The sequence below is a fragment of the Patella vulgata genome, chromosome 2 (genome assembly GCF_932274485.2).
Source record: "Patella vulgata chromosome 2, xgPatVulg1.2, whole genome shotgun sequence".
NCBI classification, from domain to species: Eukaryota; Metazoa; Mollusca; class Gastropoda; family Patellidae; genus Patella; species Patella vulgata.
The window spans coordinates 22777784-22789241 of NC_065880.2; the positions used below are offsets into that span (position 1 = coordinate 22777784).

General features: G+C 35.5%; 1 long non-coding RNA gene across 1 annotated transcript; it reads left to right on the forward strand.

Moving 5' to 3' along the window:
- The first annotated feature begins 544 nt into the window (after nt 1-544).
- LOC126810999 (uncharacterized) lies at nt 545-4903 on the forward strand. The gene is made up of 5 exons (XR_007675348.2): nt 545-895; nt 1483-1527; nt 2042-2129; nt 2791-2967; nt 4580-4903. It is a non-coding gene; the product is annotated as an uncharacterized LOC126810999 (long non-coding RNA).
- The last annotated feature ends 6555 nt before the right edge of the window (nt 4904-11458 follow it).

Sequence of the window (11458 nt, forward strand, 5' to 3'; positions counted from 1 at the left end):
GTGATTGTATTCTACATGAATTGTGATTGTGTGTTTATTGTCGAATGCCATAGCTTACCGACAGCACTGTGAAAACATACTCAACTGAATTTGTTGACAAGTTAACACTTGTAATACTATATATGTAACATTATATAATGTGATCCTTTTCAAATCTTACAACTAGACAGAAAAACTAAACATGGCCACCGGTTGTTTGGAAAACCTTCCGGGAATTTGGGGTTACGTGTTTTTCGCTGTTTACGTCTATTATTTCCACTGTAGAAGAATATTTACCCGTAACTCTAACCCAAACATGGTGGCCTTCTTCAAAGCTGACGTCTTTGACATGATCGTCGATTATTTTCTCAATATGAGAAACACCGTTTTACTAATACATAAATACACAATTAAAACAAAAACACTGGCCCTATGTTATTTCTTTCATTCGTTTTTGTTTATTGTTTATAAAGTTTTAAAAATTGTTTACAACATTCAGCTGGATTTCTTGGAATTTGTTCAAAGTGTATAAAGCCCCAAAACTTAATGTCAACGTTAAACAAGTTATTTTAAAAGCATGTACTTTCCTCTGCTTTAAAAGTTAAGTCAAAAGTGGGAAAGTACAATACGCGTTGTGTTTATCACGTAAGGTACGGTGGACTTATTTCCTTTTACATACTGTTCGTGACAATGAAGTGGATTCGAACACTATTCCTTTATCCTAATTAGTAAAATGAAGCGGTCGATTGGGGGAGACGACCAGGTGTTCTACTTGAATCAAGTCTATTACAACGGTATGCCAGTATAACCTATAATAATCATACATGCTAGTGATATGTGGTGGGAATCTATACATATGGCATAAAACGGATATTAAGACACCAAATCCAAAATGCTCCATTTGTTGGTATATACAGTAAGTAGTTCTGATATTTATCAAGTTTCTTAATTAGAAAAAGTGATAATTTTATTAATAATACTTCTGAAGACCTCGCATTGTCATATTAAAATAATAGTTCTAGTCATGTCGTTTTGAAATTGTATTTTGTTAAAAGAGGCAATTTTACTGTGCACATTGCCGTCCCTATATGCTAAAATTATCATTTGATAAATCTGGATTTACATACTATTGTATCGAAGCTGGTCACTACAGAATTTTAAGTTTAATTGGTTCTTATATTTCTCTTTGATCGATGTGTTTTGAAATTTAATGATAAGGCTAGTTCCTCGGTACACTTAATATTAAAAGCATGGGGTCAAGTTCCGCGGTTCACTTAATATTAAAAGTATGTGGTCAAATTCAATCGTTGCACTATTTCAAAGGTAATGTGTGGCGCTGTATTTAGGTTTCGATGTTTAATGTGTTTTGTGAATATTGTGTTATTTTATTTGAATACTGAAGAAATCTGAAACACAAAATGTGAGAAAACCAAACGACATTCACACCATTCTATATTTGTTTTTCTTACAATCGATATTTAATCATTTTCGTGTTTATTTTAGCTGCCATTGTTATCTGTTGTCAATTCTGACGTTTATCCTTGTACGGTGAGTTGGTTTCAAACATTAGTATTGTGAGCATTTTAAAAATATTGAACAATACTGAGTTTAAATTATAACTTTTATATTGAAGTATAACAACAAATTAGCATTAAACCGAGATATTTGGATTATTGCATAATTATCAATTTTTATTCAAATTGACAGTTGAAATGGCAGTTGTACAAAATATTTCCGCAATTCCTCAATCTATATTCTTCTTAATCTGGGACATTTTCTCTATACACGTACCACAAGAAATCAGTGCAGCTAGAGCGATGAATAGGCTTTTAAGTTTATACTACCATCATGGTTTCCACTTCGTGATTTTTTTCCTGCTGAAAGTTTTTTTTCTGTTTATAGACATTTGTGAAAGTCAAATCATGTGGCAAATATCAACACTGAAAAACGCGAACTGTGAGTTTGCCTAAATATATTTGTTTTAGTTTTATGGCTATGTTACGTAGTAACCCTCAAACAAAGTAAAGCATATAAAATTCTATTTCTTTTTATTTTCTTTTAGGTAGCTAAATGTGCACCTGGGTTAATATGTCATGCTGTAGAAGGGACATGTGGTAGGCTCCCCTGTCCACTCTTTGCAAGGTGTATGAGTAAGTGCCATTTTATGTCAAACGTGTATTTAATTTGTATTATATTTTTATAGAAATGCCTAGCGTTGAGAATAGACCTATCTATAATTGAGTTCCCAGTATAATTATTTAACAAGACTATCTATATATACAAGTTCCCAAAGCAGCCTACATTCGCATCTATTTGCTGATTGTCAAATGCCACGAATGAAACCAGTTGTATAAATATGATTAAACGAAAGTCGTATTAATTGTCGCAGTCGAATACATTCAAATTGTTATTAAATAAAACTAAATTTGCCTTCTCCCCGCCCCCCCACCAAGATAACACGAGCATCTCTTTTATTTCAATATGACGGGTTAGCACGTGTGCGCTGTATCATAAGGTCTGTCATTGAGTCTACTGGGGTGGTTTCGATTCCCCGGTTGTACGTGACAAGGAGTAGCGTCGCATGTCCAACCTCGTGGTTTTTTTTCGGGACCTCGGGTTTCAACATAAGATTTGTATGTAATTATCTAAGATGTAGTTAATCCATAAAGTTGTGTTATTATGAATATAAGATTTGTTGATTTTAAGTAATTCCACATTTTATTGTACTGTGATAAATTTAAAGTTTTAATTAACATGAAAGTGTAGATGGGTGAAATGATTTTTATAAATTTATTGAATTCTATTTCACAGATAAAACGTCAGTGTTTGAACCATGTCCATTTGGTAGACCTATATTACAGGTGAATGGTAGACCAATTCATTGTGGACGAGATCCTAGTGGACGTGTTTGCCCCAGGTCTAGCAGATGCATTATAGATCCAACAGACAAATTCGCTGTTTGTTGCTGGAGTAATCACGCAGAAGATGGTAAGCAGAATCCCAACCAAGCATTTAAAATTTGATCTTCATTTTTAAAGATTCTAATGCAGTTTAATTTGTTTATAAATTCGACAAATATTGCTAGAGAGGTTTACTGTGTAGAGAAAATAATGAGTTATCAAACTTGATATTCAAGATAAGTTTACTGTAGTAGAATGAATGAAACGCGTAAGATAGGTTTACTGTAGTGGAATGAATGTAAGCTGTTGATTATCAAAATAAGGTCAGGGGGATAAACCTGTAACTCAATATTTCCTGTAATATTCAAAATGAAAAACCCGAATTAGAATTCAATATTGGTTCATTTTTCGTCGATGTTGATGTTTTATCTCGTTGTTAAAATATAGAAACCCAATGAGTCATGTAGATTATAATTTCGGGTGCCATTTGTAATGAACAAAGAAAAACATCTTATAAGACAATGCGAAAGTAATTAGTAATGTCTGAGTCACAAACGACAAAATAATAATTTTTTACAACCCCCCCCCCCCCAAAAAAAAAAAACCGTGTAGAATGTACTAGACAGGCGCAAACGATTGCCGTTCATTTTGGACTGTTCACGTATTTCATGGAACATATTTGATTAGAAATTAAAATCAATTATTTTGAATTGAATATAAATCACTTTATATACATTCACATATACATGCACAATATGTGGTTTTAGACCCATTTTCGTCCGTTTTAAGGTTCCCAAAGAATAGAGGCATACGCCCTTTAAAGTTACTGTAATGGTATGAAATGGGGTTTAACGTCCTACTGTTCTGCGCCGAATGATCTAACGAAGATGGACAAACGCCATACAGTGTGCTATGAGTGAAATTTTGCCCTGACTTTTATATTAAATCCCAACTGTCAAGGGTCTTTTACGCGCACGCCAATGTGTACACAAGACCTCGGTTTTTCCCATCCACTATCCTGTAGTTGCAATAATGAAACTATTAAGATGTTAATATTCAGATAGAAACATAGAATAGTACAGCTTTGGCTAAGATATCTGAAGCTAAACTGCACTTTTAAAACAAACACGTACATCTGCACTGAATAAAAAACAAAATATATTTTTACTCTTAACAGAAAACCGTAAACCACACATTTTTTCATGTGTTTAGTATAAATGTGGTTTGATTAAGTATGTAAAATGGATATATTGTTAATATATAACTAGTTTCTTTCGGATTTCATGCTGTTTGCTGATTCATAAATATATATCTCATTAAAACTAGAACCAGTGAGCGGGAAACGGGGTTTACTTATTACCGTATTATATTTTAAACGAATTTAAGAAATGAAATGTCGTGACTAGAATGAAATCTTTAGCATTAATTTTAATGATTAAAGTGTCAGGTTTATACCATGCCACGCTTAAAGGTAAACTGGTATTTGAGAGATAGGGGAATGGGGTTTAACGTCCACCCAGCACAGACTATGTTATTTCGTCACTAACATAATATATTACAATCTGATTTCAATAATTCGCTTGCCTCTGTCATGTAGATATCATTTAAGAACATATATAAATAAATTAACAGTCTGGAACTAATTTTATAGAATCGATCATTATCCAACTTAAAAAATCTTTTGCACTCTTCTTTTGCAGATTATCTCGAAAAACCATCTAGTGACGTTTTAGCTTATGACGGTGTGTGTCCTCTTATACCTCCACCATATGCCATGGGAATATGTGTTGAACAATGCAAGAGTGACAATGAATGTCTGGATGGACTCAAGTGTTGTGGTACAGGTTGCGGTCGAATGTGTTTGACTGCTGAAGCACCGAAACCTATATTCACCTGTCCAATGCCTCCTTTAAACCCTTTCGGTTCTTGTATAGATGTTTGTATATTTGAATCGGATTGTCAGCCCAATGAACGTTGTTGTAGCAACGGCTGTGGGCATGTTTGTATGACAGCTCAGGATGCGTCCAAAGCAATGCTTTCCCCTAGATTGAAACAAACAGAACGACAAGGATTCTGCCCACCAGAGAAGACCATTCGGTATATAGAGTGTAGTGAAAAAGAACAGTGCACGAAGGATGACGATTGTTTTGGAATAAGAAAGTGTTGCTATAATGATCAGTGTGGTCATATTTGTTTAAATCCTAAATCCAAACAATTACAAGTTGATCCGTGGTTATACAAGTGGAAAAATAGATGGTTTCAGTGATTTACTACCAGTAGATTACCCCATATATGATGTGTAATATTATTTTTGGGATTAAATGGATACAGTTTTATAGTCATTTTATTAAATGAAATGAAATGGGGTTTAACGTCCCACTCTTCTGCCCCGACTGGGCTAATGAAGACGGGCATACACCATACAGTGTGCTATCAGAGAAATTTTGCTCGGACAGCGGAGCTACGGTCTATTCGTATATTGAATTCCAACTGCCATGGATCTTTTACGTGCACGTCAATGTGTACACGGGACCTCGGTTTTCCGTCCCATCCAAACGACTTAACGACTCTCCTTGTCAGGTCCTCCGTCCTGCACCACTGACACGGGGAAATCACGCCTTAAAATCTGGATGGACTTTCTAGGCCAACGCAGGGATCGAACACGGGACCTCCAGGTTAGCGAACCAACGTTACTCACTGAGACACCGTGGCTCCTTTTATAAAATAACATGTGTCGGGGAATACTGGCATCATGCGATGGGATGTGTCCGATATGCCACATTATTTCTAATGAGAGGAGAGATATCAGCACTAAACTATTCATGGTAGCTATGCTTTTAGTTGCTATATTAGAGATCTTATCAATTAACTCATAGTTTGGCTGTTATTTCCTATTCTTATATATCATAGAAGTATCGTTGACAGTGGGGGTCATAACATGTACTTAAATTGTTTAGGAAACTGGAGAATAGTTAGGCTGTTTGTATGTCCTGTACAAAACTTACAACACACATTATTAAATGCCACTAATTGCGAGTCAAGTCATCGTACTCAACCATATAATCTATCTATCTCTCTTTTCTAAAATGCAAAATGGGGTTAAGTGTTCCAGTCATGTAACCTATGGGCTTAAAATCATTAAATCTATATTTCATTGACCCTATGCTTGTTCACCTGCCTGACATCGCGGGCTTTCTCGGTGGTCTCCGAATGCCCAAGAACCAAGGGAAATACTGAAATACGATTGTAAATATACACCATATATTTGTTCAAAAATGACCTAGTTTGTGTTGAGTTAACGATGAATCCTATTTATTTGCCGTCCAACAAGAATGTTTATCATTCAATGGAACACAGCATATAAGGCGCACCACATGAGGCATCGAGGATCAAGCAGTTCGATTAAAATAGTAGTTCCCAAATAAATGTGCACTTCCTATTTAATTCACAGACATGTATTCTGAAAATATAAATCTAAAGATGAAATAGATTTGTGAGCTTTTAGAACAAATGTCAAAACTTCTTTGTCACATAGAAACATATTTCAAATAAAACAATACCCACTTACATAATTATTTAAAATAATAAACCTAAGGGATAAACTATTTAATTTGTGAATTTCACTGTTAATAAAGTATCTTGTGAAACCTTTAAAGCGGAAATTTCAAATTTTTAAGTTATATTTTTAAAATTTATTAAAATAAAGCCTGAAAATAGATGGTAACCATAAACAGTCCTACCTTGTTAAAGAATACTCCTATAATTCACTATTGTCAGCTGAGAAATTGGCAAAAATATCATTTTCCTCTTCAAATTCAAACGTTTGAAAAAAGCTACTCCATGGTGGAGAATAGAAAACAAGGGAGGTAATTGGGAGGTAATTGTGTTATTATTTCCTGTGTAAATGAGTTTTAAGTGTGAGAAAGATAACCCATGATCGTATAATTGTGAGTTGACAACCTATTGAGCAAAAGACATAGAAATAATTATGTTTTGACTTTCTTAGAAAATTTGAAATTCTCGCTTTAAATTATGTCAAACCTATGTCATTAAAGACCAATGTGACAGTAAATGTTGGGGCCCATGATTCACTTCATAGTTCTTCCTGTACACAGTATCATTCTTAAACAGCCCATTCTTAAAGGACCATGTCAATCATAGTTGTGTTTTATATTTTACTCCTTGTCACGTACTTTTAAATATTCACCAATGTCAGCTGACACATCATGTGACAGCTACTTTATTAAAGACCGGTCTCGTGTTAAGTATAGGCGAAATTATTTCTCGTTGGGTTGTGGTTAGTCGACACAAAATGAAACGAAATAAAATGTTTTTAATAGCCTATTTTTATGCACCAACCGGTGCTATGAGGGAAATTTTGCGCTGACAGCGGCTGTGGCCTACTTTTATTCGAATTCCAACTGTAGGCTTCTTTCACGTGTGGGGGGCACGGTGGCTCAGAGAGTAGGACGTTAGCTCGTTAACCTGTAGGTCCCGTGTTCGATGCCTGCGTTGGCCGAGACAGTTCATCGGGAATTTTTCGGCGTTGTTTTGTCAGTACAGGGCTTTAAATGTGTACACGGGGTCCATCCGAAGGACTAGACACAGTTTCTTGCTAGGTCCTCCTTCTTTGTCACTGGAGTACAGTCGACAGAAACGGATAACAAATAAATAGAGCGACAGTGGTTGTCCTTTAATAGGAATAAAGCTAACGCGGACACAATGTGAGTATTTGTAAATGTCATTTATCCGTGATTTCCGCGAGTGCAGAAAGAACACAAGCTGTATTTTAAATAAACAGATTTAAATCAAATACTATACAAACATTGAGCATCAGAGGTCACGAATAATCTTGGTTAGTTCAGGTTCACATTCAACAGCATTAAACAGTCTGTAACAATAAATCCCCTTTTACACAACTTTTAGATATTTCTAAATAATCTGGACATTTTCCAAATTTCTGTAAAAATGGAAAGTCGTCCACGAAATCTGACGTTAAAGGCCCTAGTAGATCAACGAATTCCGTATAATTTCAAAAATAAATTGTTAAGACATGAATGGTTGAAACCACTGACCCATAGAAACGCACAAAAACAGTATTTGCAATTTCTTCTTTTATCTACGTTAGACGTACATTTTTCACTCTACAATGAGCGATCAGAATAAATCACTTTATTCGTTTTAGATTGTGTTTTATGGATAGCCATGTCTAGCAAAAATGTAATAACCTTATACAAAGTATGACCCGGTGCAATATGGCGGGTGTATTAGGCCATAATTACTTGATAATGTCATTTCAATTAATCTAAGTTGGGGTTTGGGGCTAAGGGGGGAGAGGGCTTTTCTCCAGGTTATTGAACGCAAGTAACTATTCAGTTAGATACAGTGACGTAACTGAACGAGACCTGATTTAAACACAGAAGTGAGATTTCTAGAAGTAAAACGTAGACTTTCAGAAGAAAAAAAAACCCTGGGTTAAGAGCCCGCAGTTGAGAGGGTCGCGATTAGTTAACTTTACTGAGCAGTCGAATATCTTATTTCCGTTGTATCTATAACATGACAGATTTGCTAATTAAAACACGACGGGGTAGAGTTTTTCTAACATTCTATTGCGTGGGCCAAGACTTTACAATGGAAGGTCTCACGCGTACCAAAATGAAACTCATCCAAGAACTTTTGATCCTCAATACATGAATCGGATAAAAATTGTCGCCTCTAGGAGATCCACAAACTTCATTCATATTTCACATTTTGCGTAAAGGGCATTTGGCATAACTCTAGAACGGAAGGTCCGATGCGCACCAATCTTAACCTCACCCAACAAACGTTTTAAGTTTCATCGAAATCAGATAAAAATTGTTACAACCTTTTTATTACATACTTTTCAACTATTTGCGTAAAGGGGAGTGGCCATTTGACGGGAAGTTTCGGTCCGATTTTCAGGAAGTTCGGAATCAACCATAATTATGGTGTAACGGTGATATATTTGAACGATTTTTCAAATAAGATAAAAACAAATTGCTACCTCTATAGGATCCACAAGTTAAAAACGTGATTTTTTGTACAATCACGGTCCATAATCCAGAAAGTTACGACCCGATAGGCGCAAATTGGAAATAAATTGTGACTTGCCAGCCAACCGTACCATGCGATAGAGCACGGTCAGGATAGTTCAATGATGGCTGAAAATGCTGATACGTGTGTAGATTTGTCTTATTTGCGTTATTTACACCATGGACCGTATTTCAGGATCCATTGTAACACCAAGAAGTTAGAGAATGAGGCTTAGGCTATGGTTTATTATCAACTTTGATTTTTATATGAGTTTTCTTGATGAATTTGACAGATTAAGCTCTTCTTATTCGAATATATATATATACATATGCCCACGACAAAAAAAAACTTTGTGAACTGATCTATGTTACCAGTTAACCCGGATGGAGTCAGCGTTGTAAGAAAATGTTTTAAAAGCATTTCTTCATCCCCATCGTCAAAAATATAGTCTTAGAAATTAGTAAATAGCAGACAATATAGCAGGCGAAACAACTGACATGGGCCAATGGTCAGGGCCTATTGCGTTCGATTGCTTGTTCAGACTGTAGTCGCGACCACAGTTTACATCCGATGGTCGCCCTGGGTATTATATGCTTTTACATTATTTGCGTAAAGGGGAGCGGCCATTTGAACTTTGAATTTGTACTCAGTCGTAATGGTGTAACTGTGAAATATTTGAACGGTTTTTGCAATTTACAATCAATAAAAATTGTGACCTCTAGGGTGCCCACAAGCTAAAAATGTGAGTTTTCGTACAACCTGGGGTCATAATCCAAGAAGTTACGGCTACATACATTGTAAGTTTCATCAAAATCGGATAAAAACTGTGACATCTAGAGTGTCCACAACCGTGGTAATATTATGTATATATTTTTCCAGTTCAACATCACAGGAAATCACCATCGACTGCTGTGCATTCGTGGTAAGGGATTAAAAATAAACATAAAAACTTCATTGCTGAGTAATTTTACAAGCCAGAAATCGCTTAGAAAGCATCTTCAACGATCTAAACCCCCGTGAACTTCCGGGGATTAGGTGGCCCCTGGACCCTCGCCAAAAGTCCTAGGACGGTAATATCTCCAATCAAGAATTGCTTACCCCGGCCCTGGGAAGTGTAGTTCCTGGTATACCATGGGAAGGTAAAACCAAGTCATAATATTTCTTTTATAGTGCCCTTTCGTAGAATAAGGGTATAGGTGCACCAGAGTGCCCTTTTCGGAATCCTCCAATCAAAGACAGGAGAAAAAGCGCGTTACCTGTAAATGAAAATACGTTTGATCTACTTTAAACAAAGTTACTACAAGTTAATCAACTATGAATAAATTATGTCAATGACGTAACAATTTAAAACTATAATGATCCTATGTATACAAACGAACGTGTATTTGTAAAAGGTTTGTGTAGTTTCTTCGTGCAGACTGTAGAAAATTACCACTGAATCAGTATGCATATTCACGTTTGGAATAATCATTACTTTCGTCATTTGTCTATCAAAACCACTAAAATCACAAAATATACACATATCTATGACATTGGGTTAAGCTGCACGTTGATGCAATTATGGAGCTAAAGATAATTACATTTACTTTATGTCAGGTAAGTGCCGCTCAAGATAAAATTCCATTGAGTAAATTGGAATTCACTTTACATTATTGTTCTTATACGGGGTTTATTTATTTAGCTGGGTACTGAAAATGCAATTACTGTTAAGATCGCATAATTATTAGTTTCTAAATACGATTGAGTAAAATCGGCGAGTAAGATCTTGGCCCTGTTCTTAAAATTATGGTTCCTTCGGGATACAATAAGATTGGTGGGGAGTCAAAAGGTCGTATCCAAGTTTTGCGAAATTGTGCAGGAGAGTCAAAATCGCATGGAGGTTTAGAATCAAGATGTCGTACAGAAACATCAGGTCAAAATATACGTACAATTAAGTATTTCTAAATATTTTCTCAATTATTTCTGTAAAAAATGTACGTTTATTTGTTTAAATAATACATGACTGTTCTCAAATATTTCTGTAAAATATGTACGTTTAACTGTTTAAATAGTATGTAGCTATCGAGCTAAACATCTAGTGGAGAAATAAGGGTGAAAGCTAGAAATTTGTGATTTTATACTACAAAGACAGTCTCGGGGAATGATTTACCGTTACCTGCGTCAATTCCATAGCTTTCACACAGCAGAGACTCAATATTTTCAGTAATACTAACCATAAAACAAGACTACCTACATCGGGTTTGATTGTAATGCTTTTTCTTTAGTAAGATACGAAGTTGATTGTTTAAAGGCATACATGGTATGGACACAGCACAAATTTTGCCTAACATTATACCGAAAATTTGAGGAGTGTATACATGGTGTAAATGTTGGTCGACATGTTACCGAGAAATTGATAGTGTTAAGCTCTGTACATACTGCCAACATTTTCGGTAACATTTTCGGAAACATCTCGGCAACACACCTGGGCAACAACCATTCCTTGCTAGTAGCTGCCATTTTTTCTACACCACTTGACTACATGT